The sequence below is a fragment of the Mchenga conophoros genome, linkage group LG20, assembly GCF_057382185.1.
Source record: "Mchenga conophoros isolate Kocher_MC1m ecotype Shallow Benthic linkage group LG20, M_conophoros_male_GT1.1, whole genome shotgun sequence".
Lineage (NCBI taxonomy): Eukaryota > Metazoa > Chordata > Actinopteri > Cichliformes > Cichlidae > Mchenga > Mchenga conophoros.
This window is the reverse complement of record NC_140545.1, coordinates 1,661,248-1,679,339: the sequence shown is the minus strand read 5'-3', so window position 1 is coordinate 1,679,339 and position 18,092 is coordinate 1,661,248. Positions and strand designations below refer to the sequence as shown.

General features: G+C 42.4%; 1 protein-coding gene across 1 annotated transcript in view; it reads right to left on the bottom strand.

The window, feature by feature from the left end:
- LOC146550005 (chemokine-like protein TAFA-2) overlaps nucleotides 1-14,866 on the bottom strand; it is a 96,597-nt gene extending 81,731 nt beyond the window's left edge. The window contains exon 1 of the mRNA XM_085260368.1: nucleotides 14,393-14,866. The gene's annotated coding sequence lies outside the window, so the exon portion shown is untranslated. The remainder of the gene's footprint in view (nucleotides 1-14,392) is intronic.
- Between the last annotated feature and the right edge of the window lie 3,226 nt (nucleotides 14,867-18,092).

Sequence of the window (18,092 nt, the reverse complement as noted above, 5' to 3'; positions counted from 1 at the left end):
ACACATGGACACAACAAAAGGACTAGAAGAGTCTTCAAACAAGCAGAGAATACCAGCTGTGAAAAAAACAAAACTTCCTCCTCCGATACACGAACGGTACCTGAAATAGAGTCTGGCTGGATACTAAGAAGTGTTTGTGTGTGACCGTGTTTATGAAAGTGTGTGTGTCCAATGTTGTGTTTCTTTAATGAGCTCGGTTTACACACTTCGTTAATTGGCTGGCACAGCGCTGTCCACGATCTGTGTGCCACGCACACATTCCCAAACACACACACACACACATCTCCATTTCACTGTGCTTATTTATTCATGTATTAGTTAGTTTGTTCCACTAGGTTCACTTGCAGGCTGCTGTAGTAATTTCCACTATATTCTCTGCATTGATTTGTGCTTTTGACTGCAACGCTCTGCGCCGTGTATCAGTAACTCCCTGGAAGCGCCGTTTCCTTGCAAATACGCCTTTGCAAAATAAAGAAATGGGTGCAAATTGTATTCTCAGTTAAACGTATCTATCCATTTATCCAGTTACTTCTTTCTCCCTAACATGTATTATTTCCCATAACAAAGAGACAGGTGAGAGTGGAAGAAGTGCGAGCTTTCTAATTAAAGCATCTAGCAGGGGAAGCGAGCCAAGCTTTCTTTCAGCACATCTCTCATCACGCTGGCTGTAAAAATAGCATCAACCCCACAATCCCAGGCTATGTTCTGTCTGCTTGCAGCTCAGGGCTTGTTTCTGGTGAGCAATAGGAGGTACAGTGGAGAGATTTTGCTGTTGCTGCACAACAAATACAGAGCAGCCAACTCAGTAAGCATAGGCATTCTTTTCTAGCTGGATGTGATCGTCCATTCACACAAGACTGTGTATGTGTGTGAGAGAGCTGTGCTAAACATGATTACAGATGGGACTGGTATACATATATTTGTGTGTACTGTATGTGCGTGTGTGTGTTTGTGTGTGGACGTGTAGGCATGCAGGACAGGAGGTCTGCAGGGAGAGATAAATGCTCAAATCTGTCTTCCCCTTCTCACTCACACCCTTCTGCTCAGACCTCTAAAAGCTTACCCCTAGGCTTACCCCGCACACACACACAAGCACACACCCACACATGTGTGAACAAACGCACACACACAGGAGCCTCATATCAACCCTATCCCCAACTCCCATTTCAGTCTTCACAGTTATTCCAAATCCAAAGCAGAGACACACATGGAGACAAAAGAGAGAGAAGGATGGACAGCCAGTGCCATAGCACAGCTCTCTGTAGGATTTATTAATAAGGTGCAGGACACAAGTTTGCACATACAGAGTCCTCGCAGTATAGGTAACATATGCTCACTTGAACTCACAAGCAGATTCTGAAAGAGAGCAAGTCGGAGAGGAGTTGTTCAATTTTTAAACAGGATGCTTTAAAGCGGAAATGGAATTAGGATGACACTTGAAGATGTTGAATTCCCATTTAAAGGAAAGGTCCAAAAGTCATGCCTTCTGCAGATTATTTATACTTCATGAATCGCCAAGAGAACACGCAAAAAGTGTCCATCCATCCAATGTCGTTCTTCCTTTTCAAGAATGTTTTTTTCCACAGCTGTTCCCCCTTAGCACTGACCCCCCCTCCCATGAACGTCAGGTGGATTTTTCCTCCAGCTTGCCTCGCTGCATTAGCTCTCTTTTCCAAACACCTTAGGGGGTAAGAAGGACCATGCTGCGTCAAAGAGATTCTTAAGATGTCTCCACATGAAAGTCGTAACTGTGGAAAAATATCTCTTCTTTAAGCAGCTCAGCACTACTGCTGCCATCATCTTGTGGGTGGCCATGCAGCTAAGAGGGAAAATAAATTTAATCTGATAAAACATCGCAATCAAATGGATGGTTAGCAGTGACCACTTCAAACGTCTTTGGCTTCTGCTATTTGTTCCCAGCAGCATGTCATCCCTTGCAACACCATGGAGAGCTCCATCAGTGGTCGCCAATGCAGTGTTCAGCACCACAGACAGCTCCACACTGGAAACATAATAATAACTTTTTTATACAGCATTAATCTAGAATCCCATCAGCTCAATACACAACTAATGCCTTCAGTACACAACATGGATGGTTACATGATCACATGATGTTTCCTTTTAAGGGTACATCAAGAAAAACAGGTTGCATTCTGCCAGCGATGGTTAAAGTACACAAATTATTGCAGAACTGGAGGACACTTAATTCTTATCCTCACAATCACAATCCGATTATTAAGTGATGACGTGACGAATCCTACTTCCGGGTCTAAAGTAGTCTGCGTTTAATATGGCTTTTGTGTTGTTAACATGTTTAATGTTTTGTATTTTCTTCTATTTAATCTCAAAAAGCTCCTAAAACAGTCAGTGATCCCTGTTGACCTCCCTCGGCTTTTATTACCGCTAACCATTTATTTAAGCTCAGTTTTTAAAACCTTAGGATGTAACTACAGCCCAGCCCATGCCAGAGCGTTCTCACTCCCGAGACGTAACATGTCGACGTTTTGTCACGTCCCGCGGCGTTCCTGAGGAACGCGAAAGGAGACCTTCGGCGTTCTTATGGTACGCGGCGGGTTATGGCTGGAATCCAGTGCAATGACGCTCCCGCGGTAGTAGACGTTCCAGCCCTGTATTCCAGCCCTAAACCTAACCTTATCCCTAGCCCTGACCATAACCGTATTCCTGACCTTAACCAGGACTTTAATGATGTTAAATAGCGTGTTTCTAAGCGATTTGAAGAAAAAGAGCGAACATGTGTAGGTTCAGTCCAGACGGTTCTCATATTTCCTCTTTTTCCGAGGTCGTCATTTAGGAACGTGGTGGGTAGCCGAAAACGTAATATGGTGACGATTTGTCACCTAGCGTAAAATGTTACGCTTTGGGAGTGAGAACGGGTTGCCCATGCAGCAGTATATGAATGACTAACCTCGTATTGTTCTCCTGGCTGAAGTTAGGTCCTTTTACAGCATCCTGCCATGCGATTACATTTGTTCCTGACCACCGAGAACACTCACGTTAACTTTTATCGAGTGGAAAAAAAGTTAGCTTGTTTATATTATGCTAACATAGCTGTGTCGCTAGCGGTCACGTAGCACATCATTATATACCAGCTAGCCCAACTTCAGTAACCCTACAAACGTCACTGCTGTTTAGTTTTCTGTCTTCATTTATGCTGGAAGTGATAACAGAGCTGTACGTTTGAATTTGTTTCCAAAACCCCGCAGTCAGGACATGCTATATTGTATTTAGATAGAAGCTAGCGAGCTAACTCCCTGCTAACTTCTAACTCTGTTAAATGTCATAAATTCCGTTTTCATGGATGCCTGGATGTTAAACTCAGTTGTTACACCTGGTAGAGCAGAACGCTGATCATTTTATTAAAGATGAAAGACTTTAGACAGTTTTTCAACTCTCAGTAATGCCACAGTGATCGTTTGATATATGGACCTGCAGCGGAGTTTAGACCCAGACACGGCTAGTGACGTCAGACTGAACGATCGGATAGCACAATCAAATTCATGGGTCAACTGCTATTGATAGAATTTGATAATAACTAGTGAAAGTACATCCACACAAGACGTGTACTATTTAGTCCATTGCATTTGTCAGATTTAGATTACAAACGATTCAAATCATGAGGAAGAAGTATGAGGAAGGACTGTGTACACTCATATCATCCTTATATTCTTATATCTGCCAGATGTTTCTGAATTAATGCTCATCGTATTTAATGCAAGACATCTGGCTTTTGTTTTCTGTGTTTCTTAACTACACAAACTTCATCAAAAAATTAAAAATCATCCTTGCACCGCTATTTTACATCTAACAATGTCATATATACTAATAGAACCAGAACATGAACCATTTAATTTAGAGTCATATAGCACAGTTTGCTCACTACATCTGTACTTCTTCATATTAAACCGAGAACCTGCTGCATACCATCTAAATTTCACACACTACGACAGACATGTTCAATCGATCATATCAAAAGCTGTGTGTGCAATAAGAGTAGACAAGATGTAGAAAACATATTGGCAAAAATAATTGACAACGTAATTCTTTCTCACCGAAAGCCTTAAAGCCATCAGCATCCCAAATTAAGCTCCTCTTTGTGCCCTTCACTGCCACAGCTGCAGCCCTGGAGAGGACACAAGGCCAGCTCAGCCTCATCACAAATAGGCAAGCGGAATGCTAATAAAGTTGGATTCAATCAAATTGAAAGCAGCCTTTTGGTAATTCATGGCTTTAAAATTAGAATTCTTGTTCTGCATTCAGAGCCTCTCTCAGTCTCTCCCACACAGCCTGAGTCTTATCCTGGCTCGACCTGAAAGAATGTTGTGTTATACACTGACAGACGTGTGTGTGAAGCATTATTTGATTTTAATCGTACAAAAACACTTCAAAATAATGGCACTTTAAAATATGTTAATAGGTTTATGAGCAGAAAAGCTTTATTATGTAACTTCACCTTGATATTACATTTGAAAACAGATATCATCTTTTTGCTTCTGCTGTTGCTGCTGCCATTCTCTGTTGCTTGTTCACTATTGACACTTATCCTGGTCTCCCCAGACTCTGGCAACATCAATAAATCCAACTAAGCAACAAGTTTCTTCAACAAACAACTGTGGCTGCTGGCAGAAAATATAAAGGGCATCGGCATCGCCCACCCCCCAAACCCTCTGACCACCACTTGATTTTTTAGATGAAAAAAACAGTGAATCTAAAGTTCAGATCACTCTCGTATTGTTTCATTAATAACATTAATAACTATATTTATAAAGTGCCTCCGATTAAGCTTTCTCAAGCACCATGTGTATATATGCACTCGCTCGCTACTGTAGTTGTCCTCCTGCGTGTGCCCTCAGAGGGCTCTAGCTAATGGCAGTGTCATAATATTAGTCATATTAGGAGGGGATTAGTAAAAGAAACCGTCTTAAGGATGTGATCCCTGGGAGGGGGTGCCAGATACTGCTTGTATTACTGTCAGCCCGTCTCACACACATATTGGGAGCCGAGCAGCCGTGCCTGCTTTCCTCAATAGGATCTGTGGAGAAACATGACACACTGAAGCGCACCACCTACCGTAGCTCATTCCCCTCTTCCAGAGTTTTTTTTTCTTTATCTCATCTATTGAAGTGCTGGTGTGAAATGTGTCTGGTAGAAAAACAGAAATGCTGCAGCAGTGTAGGAAGGCTGAAGCGTGCAAATTAGAAGAAGCAGACCTCTGCTTTCAAGCTTCTTAACAAAGCGTTCCCTCTGACCGCGCAGACTGTGGCGTTTTTGGTTGAAGCCAAAAGTGGCAGATTTATCGGAGACCGGAATCTATGATTTTCAGAACATAATGCATCTGAAAATATAGTAGTGCAGTCATCACCATTGTTGCCTCATAGCAAGAAGATCCTAGGTTTGACACCGTCAGCTGATGGAGGGGGTACTGAGCAGCCCAATCACGGTAGTTATGGCAGCATCAGTGGGACATGTAATTACAGTGCACATCAGGTTACAACATAGGTTGTGACATAGAAAACAACTAGTTTATGATGCAGGATTTCACAAGCATGAATCCCCAGGCAGACCATTCAGGTAGGGCTACAGCTGTTGCCAGTAGTTTGCATGGAAGACGCCAGCTTGTCTGCAGACGTTCTCAAACTACTCGCCAAGTTGCTAGTTTCCATGCAAACTAGCAATCTGCTAGCAACCAAAGCAATAGCTATGAGGTTTTTAGTGCAGCAATATATGTAACTACTTTCACCTGGTGACTAATGGTCGCTAAGTCGCTACCTGGTCAGGGAACACACATTTTTGCTAACAGGTGGCCCACCAGTCTGTAGGTCTGTGTGACTGAGTCCTAACTCAGGTCTAATATTTGTGTTATTGATAAAACAAAAACTCATTGCAGTATTTAGAGCTCCAACGTTATTCAGATTTATGGCAGCCTGCATAGCACTAACCTATCCATCGCCACTTTACCCATTAGCAGCTCCACAGGTCCCAGCAGAAGGAGTTGCTTTTAGCAGAATGGCCAGTATGCTACACTGTAGGCTGCAGGGTTTACTTTGTATTGCACAAAATAATCCTTATATCTATATATCAATATATCATTTTTTCTTGTGTTATATCGACACTGCTTGTTAAAACACGCAGACACTTTTTTGGCTTTTAAGCATTAAGCAGAAAAGGAAGCTAAAGATGGAGGTGGAAATGTCCGCACATTCAGCTTAAGTTAACGTTAAAGTTTAAATATAAACTTTTTTTAACTTTAAGTTATTGTTTTTTTATTACTAGCGAATCCTTCTGCTTTATAAGCAACGAGACTGAGCTGAACAGTCAAAGGAAGTGTTGTTGTTTAGTTACAGCCTCTAAATGTTACTGTGCCGGGACCCTGACCCACAGTGTGCCCTACACTGACAAATATGCTAAGACTAAACACACAGTGTGTAAAAAGAAGTCCTCAAAGGTAATAGAAAGTATTTAAACGTGCACGCTCATCCATGTCTGTTTCGTTATTATAGCCTTTATTGGTGTCACACACACACAAACACACATACCCATATAGTGCACAAATACCCACAAAACTGAACTAATTACTGCTGTGTGTGTGCTCCAGCTCAAACATTGCAGTCTACAGTATATAAAGCTTCATTCTGAATTCATAATTGCATAATTAGATATAATTGCATGTGCTGTGGGCTTGCCTGACAACCTAATGAGGCAGCTGTAAAATAGCTAGTGGTTCCACTTATAAGAACATAATCAAAGACTACAAGATAAAAGGGCACACACAGATAAACACGGACAGACAGTAGGACGAGCCCAGAGCTACACCCAGACAAAAAAAAAAGAAAAGAATTATTAAAACAAGAAGACAAAGTGAGTTTTCAACGCTCATTATAATCTATCAACAGCGGCTCAGTTCATCAGTGACTCGAAGTGTCTCTGTGGTTTCCATTTCTCAGCTTTGGGGACGTGATTTTCCACCTACCTTGCTCCTCATCATCGCCGTAAGACTGACCAAGACAAGACTCACAAATATACATCTAGAGAGCAGGGACAGCAGACCCACACACACACACAAACAGTCACACAAGGTAAGGCCTAATTTGCTGGCCTAATGACCGCAGTGATTGCTGTCTAGTTGTTGATGAAGAAAGCTGCCAGAGGGCTGCATGTGTGGTGTAGTTCAGACTTCTGGCTAACAGCTCCTCTTCGCCATCAGCCGTAATGAGTCAGCTCTGACACCGCCAAAGCTAGAGTGTCTGTGTCGGTTCGTTTATAATGGCTGCTGAAAGTAATACCACCTCCCAGCCCACACACTGGCTGAGAGTTCTGTCACTGCAAACTCATTAGCAGAAGCTATAGTGGCGCCAAAATCAACAAATCAAACGGCTTCCTTAATAAGATGCAACATGTCACAGCGAGTTGGCTACCACAAATAGTAACAATGGTTCACCTGCACCGTCTGGATTTGCCTACAATGGTGCAAGAGCATCCACTATATTTCACTATGTTTCAATTAATCACAATTATCTGTTAATGAGCCTTGAAGTTTCAGGAACAGCCTGTTATTACTTAGTAAGACATGATTCAGAACTTTTATATGTACAAACACAAGATCAGGAGCGCTCTGTGTTTTTCGTCTTTGGTACATGTTTTGCAGACAAGCCAGCTTCTTTCTCCCAGCATGCCGGGAAGTTTCTGCTTTAACAGGTGGAGAGCACAACCTGCCTTCTTTTGTGCTGCGTTCTGACTCACTGAATCTGTATGTCATCACTGCTGTCTGTGGTTTTCAGTCATCTGTGGAGATACCAGACTAATATGTAGCTGCGTTTTAGAGCCCAATTAGAAATGATCACATTTTCCACTAAAGAAAGACTGGTGAGGTCAAAAAGGTGGCTAAGACTAAAAATGACTCACAAGTGCAGTATGCAATACTTTCTTCCTTTAGAAATTCCTTAAATTTTAACCACATAAGACTGCGTCTATCATACAGTTTTTAAACCTGTGAAATGCAGCCTGGCGGCACCAAGGCAAAACCAGCAATGTGTTGTTGGAAACCAGATAAGAGTGAGAGATTATAAAAGGGCTCCATACAATGCCCTTTGTGGCGTTTACTATAATATCATTATATTGCATAACCAGCTCTGACTTTTTCGTATTTTCACATGTAAATTCAGCACATTTAAAACCAAAGTGTTTGATTATGCATCAAGGCTTTAACACAACATCTCGATTGAACGGAGCTCCCCTCGCTGGCCACTGGGAGCATCGACATTATTTCCCATTTAAAGGCTCATTATTTTTCAAAAGCAACAGAAACATTACTTAAATAATGGTTTGGATATTGCCCTTGTAATATGAGTAATCTGACTTTGATACTTGCTTCGAATATTTCCTGACTGTCAGAGCATTATAAATATCAGTGCATTCACTTACTGGTGTACTACATCTGTTGATGGCATTGCCTTGTGCTGGAAAAAAAAAGAAACATTTGAGAGGCTGACAGAAAGACAGCAGAGTCTGGTCAAGAGAGATGCTATTAACAGTGTAACTGAAGGGAAACGTGTAATGACAGGACTCAAGAGCCACTGATGAGGGTGATGGATGGCTTTCAGCTCAAATACATGGCAGTTCATCACTCACCTCAGACATGTACACATACTTATAGTGTATTTTCACACAGAATCACACACTTGCTTTTCTCCCTTATTAACCTTCTGCTCATCCACTTATGCTGTTTTGCAAAAGCCATTCAGCTTTGTATTGATGGCCCTGCAATCACGTAAGCAGCCTTGGAAAAGCTCTCATGTACACGCACAAACACACAGGAACGCTCTGATCTCATACCCCGATCATTGCCACAATATTCCTTCGTCATCGCCGTGCTGTCTGACTGTCTCTATCTGCTGCTTGTTATTTTCAGTGAATTCATCAGCCTGCTAGCGCACAAAATGTAAGAAATGATGAGGAATGGCCTTCACTGAAAAGCCGAGTTCAACACATTGTCTTAAAATTGATAATTTTTTTTGACCAAGAGTTGAACGATTTTTTTTATACAGATTCAGATGAAAAATAAGAACAGGCAGAAGTTGGATATTTTGACAAATTGTCCTAAAAGCGTAATCCACATAAAAGAGCACCTTTGAAAAGCTGGAAGCTGACATTTTCATTTCATACAGCTTTATTTTTTTTAAAAAGTAATCATAACACGGCAGAAACATTTTTGAGAACGTCGAAAAAATTTTAATTTTTGTCCGACAACAAGGCCAAAATGTAGACACAGTCAATAAACAGTGACAGTAAATACAAAAAGAAACATTGTAAACGTTGTAAATGAAATATTATAAAATATGCTGGCACTGATACAGATTCTTTTTCCTAATGACTGACTAGCAAAAAGATTAATAATGATTTTTTTCCTCTTGTGTATACTGAATCCGCCCTCCACATTAACCTGAGTTAGACGCACACAGCCGGAGAAAAGATGCACCTCATGCTTTCCCCCCATGAAACCCACCCCCTTCCCCCGCTCTTCACCCTTTCCTTGCTCTGTAGTCGAAGGAAGCAGCGTGGGGGCGAGAGGTGGTGGGTAAACAGTGGTTCTGCAAAGTGCTTTTTCCCGGCCTGTGTATACCTGCGTAATAGAGGCAGTAATGGAGTTTGTTCAGGCTAAGGTAATCCTGGAGCTGTGAGCTCAGCATCTGGTGCTGTTTCTCTCTGACGCTGTTTTGTTCCACAGCAGGTCCTGATGTTGTTGTAGCTGTCACTGTAACTGTCCCACACAAGCCATTTGGGAGTAAAGCAATGTGTGTCTGCATTTCTGTGAATGTGTATTTTCTGTTGAAAAAAAATGTGCTTATCAAAAGTGGATGTGTGTGTACAGTATATCTGTGTGCACCCCCCCCCCCCCCTCCTCCCCAAAAAGAAGGAAATAAAAAAATGCATAGAGATAAAGTGAGGTTCTGCTGACGGATGTGTGCATCTGGATCTGTGCTGAAAAATACATGTGTGTGTCTGAGTGTAGCGACAGAGCGGGAAAAGAATCTAAAGAATATGTGTTTGGATGTTATAGCTCACCTTTGGGAGGTGGGATAAGAACAGGGCTGACGGCTAGGAATGAATTTACGAGGCTCGATCTCCCAGAAACAATTTCTTTATGTGGGTTACACACATTTAGAGTGGCTACTTGTCCCCCCCCCTGGGCCTCAGCTCACCACACACAGCTACTGGAGATGGCCAATGAAATACAGAACACTCTTTTATAGGACACATGCTTTTTATTTATTTTTATTTAGCCCCTGTAGCTTTCTTTTCTCTCTCGCTCTGTCTAGGTCTCTGTCTTACTCCTTCCTGTTTCTCAGTCTTGTTCACCCCCCCTCCCATCTCTCCTATTCTCTTCTCATCGCACGCAGCTACGAATGAAAACGAGATCACCTTTTATAGGCCGCATAGTGTATTTTTTGTTTCCTCTGGTTGATCTCTTTGTCTTTATTAGAACTATCTCTCTTTTCCAATCTCTCTCTCTCTCTCCGGATAACAGCTCTGACATTATTCCCATGGCCCAGAGGATTTATTGGTAGAAGTCAGAAAACTACAGGAAAGGGTAGAGTGTGTGTTAAAGGTGCAGAGGGAGACATAAAATTGTGGGATGTAGAAACATGAAAGCATCTGTATGTATCTGCTTTTGGTCATGAGGCTGCAGGAAGTTGGGGTGAAAATGGTCCAATCTGACCAAGTCCTGCAGTCTGCAATCACCTCAGGCACGTCTGTGACAGGAGTCTGCTGGAGCACTGTGTTCATGTCCGATACCATCAATCATATTCTAGCAACATTCAGTTATGAATTTATAAAATACTAAAAAAGGAGTAAAATCAGGACACCGATTTTTTGTTTTTTTGGTAAAGCAGTGCATTATTCCCTACATTAATCTTCATACTGAGCCATTCATTTTTCCTGAAGCACATATACACTGGGGTTCTGCTGTGGTGTAGGAGTTAAGATGGCAACCATGACCTTTGTTGCATCTCTGGCCCACTAATTAAGACATAAAATGCAAAACACGCAAACATACACATTTTTATATTTGCATATGCACACACAAACAAGCGAGGTCAGTCTAAACAGTGTGACTGTGAAAACGCATTTGTTTTCCCAACCAATGAATAATCAAGTGCACGGAGACTAAACTTAATATAACCTTGAACCCAGAACCAAACCATTTAACTCACCAGGAACGATATTCTCAGGGCAAACATCTGGTACTTTGTAACGTCTCTCTCTGTCTCTCCCTCTCTCTCCCTCTCTCTCCCTCACATTAAATGGATATAATGTGATTCATCCAAGATGGAAATTCATATTAAGTAATTTGAGCATGCTCTGCAGCCTGTAGCAGGATGTAGGCTGTAGTAACTAAATGTTTCCTAAATGACTAAGCAAAACATATCTGCACTTACATTGTTTTGGGGGGTTTCTGTGCAAAGACTGTATAGAAAAGTTGCACATAGCCCCTGTGGCAGGGGTGGGCAATTCCTTTTTCCAAGAGGCTGGATGCCAAACTGGGACAGTTATGAAGACACGCACCAATAAGCTTATAGAGAGTTAAAATTATTAGTGAGCAGAACCGAGTTTAGTTTATTGGTGTGTCCCTCCACAATAGCTCCAGTTTTTCATGTGACCCTTTGGGAAAATGAATTGTCCACATCTGCTCTGTAGCATCAGCCATTTGTTTGTATTCTTACGTGATCTAAATAAACACTGGAGAGTTAGATTAGCAGCTTTCATTATTTCATTAGAAAGGTCCATCTATAGATTACATATTTACATCAGACAGACACCTAAACTGAAGCACAGACTCTTTTTACTCCGGGTTGGTGATCCATGATGCATCAACACCAGAAAATTGGTCAAGAGGTCCAGTCCAGCGACTTAGATTATCTAAAATGAGACCCAGCAGGCAGCCAGTGGCTACAGATGCCTTTGTCAGCATCTTCCTGCCAGTCAGAGCTGCCATACATCTAAGTTTAAGCCTTGATTGAGTATCTGGAGAAGGAAATTAGTCGGGGAGACCAAAATCATGCTCTAAAATCGAAAGTCTGTTGGGATGGGCTTACATCTGTAGCTAGTCTCATGTGCCATTTTTGGGACTTATGTAGCCCTGAAGGTACTTGGTTACAGTTCTTCTATTTTAGATTCATAAATCCAAACAAAATGCATTCCTTGAAGTGACAACCAGAACAAAAATCCCACCTCTTTTAACTTCATTCTGCTCTGTCTTCATTTTTCTTTAGTTTTCCTCATTTCTATCTTTCATTTCTCTGCAGTTAGTAAAGTGAGTAGAAGCCCAGAATATTTTGTGACTAAACTTTTCATGTTAACAAAGTTCACTAGTGCCTAAAGTTTTGGGGTCACTTAGAAATGTCTTTGCTTTTGAAAGAGGAACACATTTGTTTTTGATTAAAACTGATTATGAATTTGCAAATAACAAGCAAATAATGATGATTAATGAGAGATTTTTTTCTAAATTGTTTATTTTTAAGGCATGTAGGTGTGCAGAGGCCCCTTTTCAGCAACCATCACACCTGTGACGGCGTTATCTAATACAAGAAAAACTCATCAATATGGGAAAAAAGGGTTTTTTCCAAATATGTAAGCGTCGCTGAATTGCTGATTTAAAGAAGGAAGAAATCTGACTGAGTGTCTGGAGCATTAGCCTTTATGGGTTTAATTAGCCTCATAAAGAGACTGCACATGTTGTGTACTACTCCCGTCACCAAAGAGCACTCACTGAGATCCGAGTGTACACAGCTGAGCCAGAGAACAAGTACATCAAAGTCTCCATCTCACCATTTCTCGACTGGGAGCTACATCAACCCACAAAACACTGGGTCTTATAGGCAACGGTGAAGAGGCAACTTCGCAATGACAGGCTTTAAGGTCCAAAGCCAAGTCTGCCAAATCTGTCAGTGGTCAATAAAATGGAAAGCATACTATAAATGCAGATAGCATTTGCGGCCACATTAAGGCCCATCGTTGCCCACAAATTATAGAGCATTCTTGTATCGCTCCATAAACCCCAACAATCCAACCAATCTCCCTTGTTGCTCTTGCTCACCATCACCTCTGTGCAATCTTTCTCCTCCTACCATCAAGTCTTGCTGGCAGTTCTCTTCCTTCTTATTTTCTAACTCCCTCAGTTCCCCTCGGCTCGCCTCCCCTGTGCTCTTCACGGAGGCTTGTGAAAACGGAAGCAGAGAAAGAGACAGCGACAGATGGAGCAGTAACATGTCGAAAATATTCACAGTCGGGATGGCCAGCTTTGTTTAAATTAAACAAGCCTGTGTGCACACAACACTTTATAACCAGGTCTAGGTCATGAAGAGGCTTGAAACCGGCACTACCTTCTTCTTTTTAACAGTGAAGGAAAGAAAAGTAGAGCCTGGAACACCTAACTCACAGCCTCTCCTCTGTTAGACTGATGATTTATGCTGCCATGGTCAATGTAAAGTTTTCATATTCACACATCAGGTGCAGAAGACACCCACCCCTGCATAGCCTCTCAATGTTTAACATGCAAAAGCAGTGGCCTGCATTTCAGTCATGTTAAGCCTACAAACACTCCACACTGAGTGCAACTGTTAAACCAGGAGACATGTAATAGAGAATAATGGGGGATAGAGAATAAGGAAAGCATAAAGGTTCCTTATCAGCTCTTTTTCTTTAAGAATGCCACCTCTTACTTTAATTTATCAATTATTTGGCACATGTGGATCCAGCTAATAGGATCAATCACAAAAAAATAATCATCGTGAAGTGACAACCACCACACGGCAGGTCTGCCTAAAATAGCGCACAGAATCCGTCAATGCCCGCACACGCACAGCTTTACCTGAGCGCCCTTGTGCGTGCGTGCGCATACGTATGCGTGCGTGTGTCTGTGTGTGTGTGTGAGAGAGAGAGAGAGAGAGAGAGAGAGAGAGGTTCTATAGGCTGTGCAATATCTGAAACAACCGCAATCATTTGTCTTTGCTATAAAATCACAACCGCGTGAATAAAACTGACACCAAAGCAGACCAGGCTGACGGGTGGCGCCACTAGAAATCATTTTCACAACTCTAATGCCTTCCTAAAATCCAATCCCTTTCTATTTCTTTACAAATGGAGCGGATGAAGTGTAATCCATTTCGTGCGTAAATGGTTTTCTAAGGCGTGCTAACCAGTAGACTGACACGGCTGCATCCGTGCATGTCAGGTGGGTTAGTAATTGACTTTTTTTGTTTTTTGTCTTTTTTTATCACGCTCACTTCTCCTGCTGTTAACTAAAGGCGCGTTAAAACCGTGAGGGACACCGAGCAGCTCCGCCCAGGTGTAAAGGCTACCCTGTGACCCATACCTGTTGGTGCGGTGTGGTCTTGTTCTGTTAGCCCAGCAGGTGAACCTCTCTCCTCATAGCCGCTCCGCTATCCGAGACAGAGAAGAGACTCGCATCCCCACTCCACTAGCGGAAAACAGCTCCTCTGTGACACCGGCCGCTCAGTTCGACTGGAGCGGAAAAGTTATACCATACCATCCACCTCCGAAGCCGGGTAGCAGACACACACAAAAAAGGAGCCGGTTGCAGATGTGACCTTCTGGGGTGGTGCTCCTGCTACTACTCCTGTGCAAGGAAAGGTCTCCTGAAAGTTCCGCTCCTGTCCTCCGCTTTTGCACAGAAACTTAGTTATTAAGCCATGTCACGAAGGAAGAAACAGCCAGTTTGGAAACCTGGCTTCTGTTTTGCAGCAGCAGTCTCCTTCTTTTTCTCCTCTTTAAACCATGTAGTGTGAAAGCAGCCCAGTGGCGGGACAGAGATGCGTTGCGGCCGGGGAGTCACGCAGACTGTTACTGCGCTCCTGCTTGTCCGCCAGGAAGATGGAGAGGATTGCCTTTAGAGTGTAAAACTCTGAAGCGGAGCAGCGCCCCCTAGCGGTTTAGTTTGGGAAGAACCGCTCACCAATGTGCGGGCAACAAATGTAAATGATACTGTACAGTAATGTGGAGAAGGGCCATATGGGCTGCGCCAAGACATGTTGGATATGTGATATTAGTGGTTTATTGCTGGCAGTGAAACAGAAAGAAGCATCAGCCAGCGTCCTGACACAAAACACATGCACACAATGCACACGTGCAGTCAGACAACATCAGATGTATCAGCAAAAATGTTTGTGTCACTTCATGAAGGACAAAACAATATTATTGTCTCAGTGTGTGTGTCTATGTTTCTGTCTGTATCTGTGTGTGCACACGCGCCCCTCTCTCAACGGTGAGAGGTTCAAATTAAATTGAACTCACTTTAGCTGAGCTACGGGCATTTCCCAGTAGACTACACCAAAAGGAGCGAAGGGGTGATCGACACCGTACCGTCCAAATTGACCGGCCTCTCTGCCTGAGCGAGTGTGTGTCTGTGTGCGTCTTTATGTGTGTTCCGTTGCCCGAAATGACCTGAACTGCCAAAAGAAGTTTACTCACAACAAATGACTTTGTCCAGACTCAGTCACTCTGACCAGTGCAGTTCATTTGAGGAAGTAGTCCCCACTGGCCCTCTAAAGTGTGACTGTGCATGTGTACAGTATGTGTGTGTCACAAAGTGTGCAGTTTCCCCTCTGGTGGCAGGAGAAACAGATAGACAGTAATAGGTATTAAGGACACAGAAATCAGGCGGCGGAGAAACCTGGTAGTAAAACTCTACACTCGCACAAACACTTAGTGAGACAAAGTACAACTGAAGTTCTGGTGGTGGTGTGTACTTTATATTGGAGTGAGCATACAAGTGTGTGCGAGATGTAATCGAGGTGATGATGTATGGCTGCACACATGGATGACAGGGTAATTGATCCATAGTGGGGGTGTGATTGTGCACGTGTGCATGTGGGGAGGCCTGCTGCCAGTCATATATCATTTCACCCAGTGAGCTAATCTGTTACGCTGACAAAGAGTTCAGATTACTGATCTGCTCTCCTTTCTGGTCACCCTCCTGAACCTTCAACACTCCTCTCCCCTCCTTTTATTTCCTCGCCTCTTTTTAACTTTTGTTTTTATCGCTCATTCTTTAATCCTCCCCTTGTATGCTAGCTTCTTAATTCTCATTCTCCCTCTGTCTCTTTGTTCCTCTCTCTTCTTCTCTCTTGCTCGCTAAAGTAACACGGGTGAATCACGGGGAACCTGGAAAGCCCAACCATGGGATTTGTCTTCTGTACTGCGTTCTGGCAGCATAGTTAAACTCAGCATGTGGTTGTTCACAGAATACTCGCTTTCCTTTACATATCACATGACAGCCTTGAAGTTGCATGTTGTGAGTGTACAAGGCATGAAACATGCGAGCACACACATACACAGTCACGTGGACATGATAATCGAGCAGCTCCAAACAGTCTAATCGTATTCATTTGTCATACTTTTCCTTCTATCAGCTCAGTGAAACAGCTGAAAAGAAGACAAATCCTGCAGGACCAGCAGATAATCCTCGCAGACATGAGGCGTTTGCCACATGGCTCTGTACTGCTCATAATCATCAGAGCAATAATTATAGTCGGCAGTGTCCCGTTTGGCACTTATCACTTGTAAGACCTCACAGTAAAGAAAATGTATTTTTTTTACGATGATTTTAAAGACGATTTTATTGTTCATAAGCTGTTTGTCTCTCTGCTTCTCAACGTCCTGCGTATGTCTGTGGCTTGCAGCCTTCAGCTAATTGGGTCCAGCAGAAGAAGTGGATCTTTAGAGTATTTATAATTCATAACAGTGTACAATTCAAAAAAGTATAGTTAAAAAATGGTCATTTAATGCGATAAACCTACAGAGAATTATTTCCTGAAGCCATAGGTTGCCTGTTTCCAACAGCTTTGACCGGCCTGCAGCTTTGGTTTCCTTTCACTGCAGCTCAGCACCAAACTGCAGATAAAAGAGCAACTGTCTGGTGAGCAAAGTGAAGCTTTTATTTGCCAAGGAACCAAATCATGAGAGCAACCTGAGTTATCTTTTTTTTTAATCGACATTTCTGCGTGTGCTCTGACCTTTGCTCTTCTTTAGATCTTTTTTCAGCCTCTGTGTGTTTAGCTACTCCACCCGTGTGTAGCTGTCCTCCCTTTGAGTGTTTTTAGTTTGTTTCCCCCTCTCTGCCACGTCGACTTGTATCATGGGTCATTACACTCGTCTATTACTGTAAGTCTTCCTGCGCACTGCCTGTTTTGCTGCTTTTATTTGTGTTTTATTTGTTTGTAGTTTCAAGTCTGTTTATTTTAAACTCTCTTCCTTTGTCCTCTGTGTCCACCTACAGATCATTACAGATGTTTCCTCTGGATTTGGTAAAGACCAGTATAAAAGTACGACATTTTCCACAATGATACAAACACAACTCCTAATGTGAATGATACTATCGCTCTTTAGTGGACAAACAAGCAATTAATGGTTGGCTCTGTCAAGTTAAAAGCATCTGATATGATGCTAGTTAATATAAAATGTGGCTAAAAGAAAGTTCAAAGGAATGATGGAACAGGTTACTCCATGCATGGCTGTAGCTTATTTAAGTTGACCAGTTTTAGGGCATCAGTGAAAGTTTGTGAAAGAAAAACACTACGGTGCATCGATCTATGTCAAGGAAGACTGTTTAACAGAATCAGATCAGACTGCTGACACCATCTGTTACATATATTCTGTCATCACAAAGTGGATTACATCTTATGCATCTATAAAGTTCACTTCTTTACAGTAAAATGAAGGTTAAAGCTTTATGTTTCTACTTCTGTGCAAGATTCAAATGACTCTTACTACCACTACTGAGTGCTGAGTGCATCCTTCATATGGAATAAACACTCATGCACATACACAAAATTGTCTTCTGTGTTGCACTGGCAGGCAGTCATGCCAGCATTAGCATATGAAAGACAGCAGCTGGAAGGTGTCTCTGTCGCAGTTGTTCTTACTTGCTGTGGTATCTATTTTGATGGCTGTTTTTCTGTGTTCTTGCTGTCCCTCCTTAGGTCCATCACTCATACTCTTCCTTTCCTCCAAAGATGACTTTCCACAGTCCCACATGAGCGTAATCTCCATAGAGC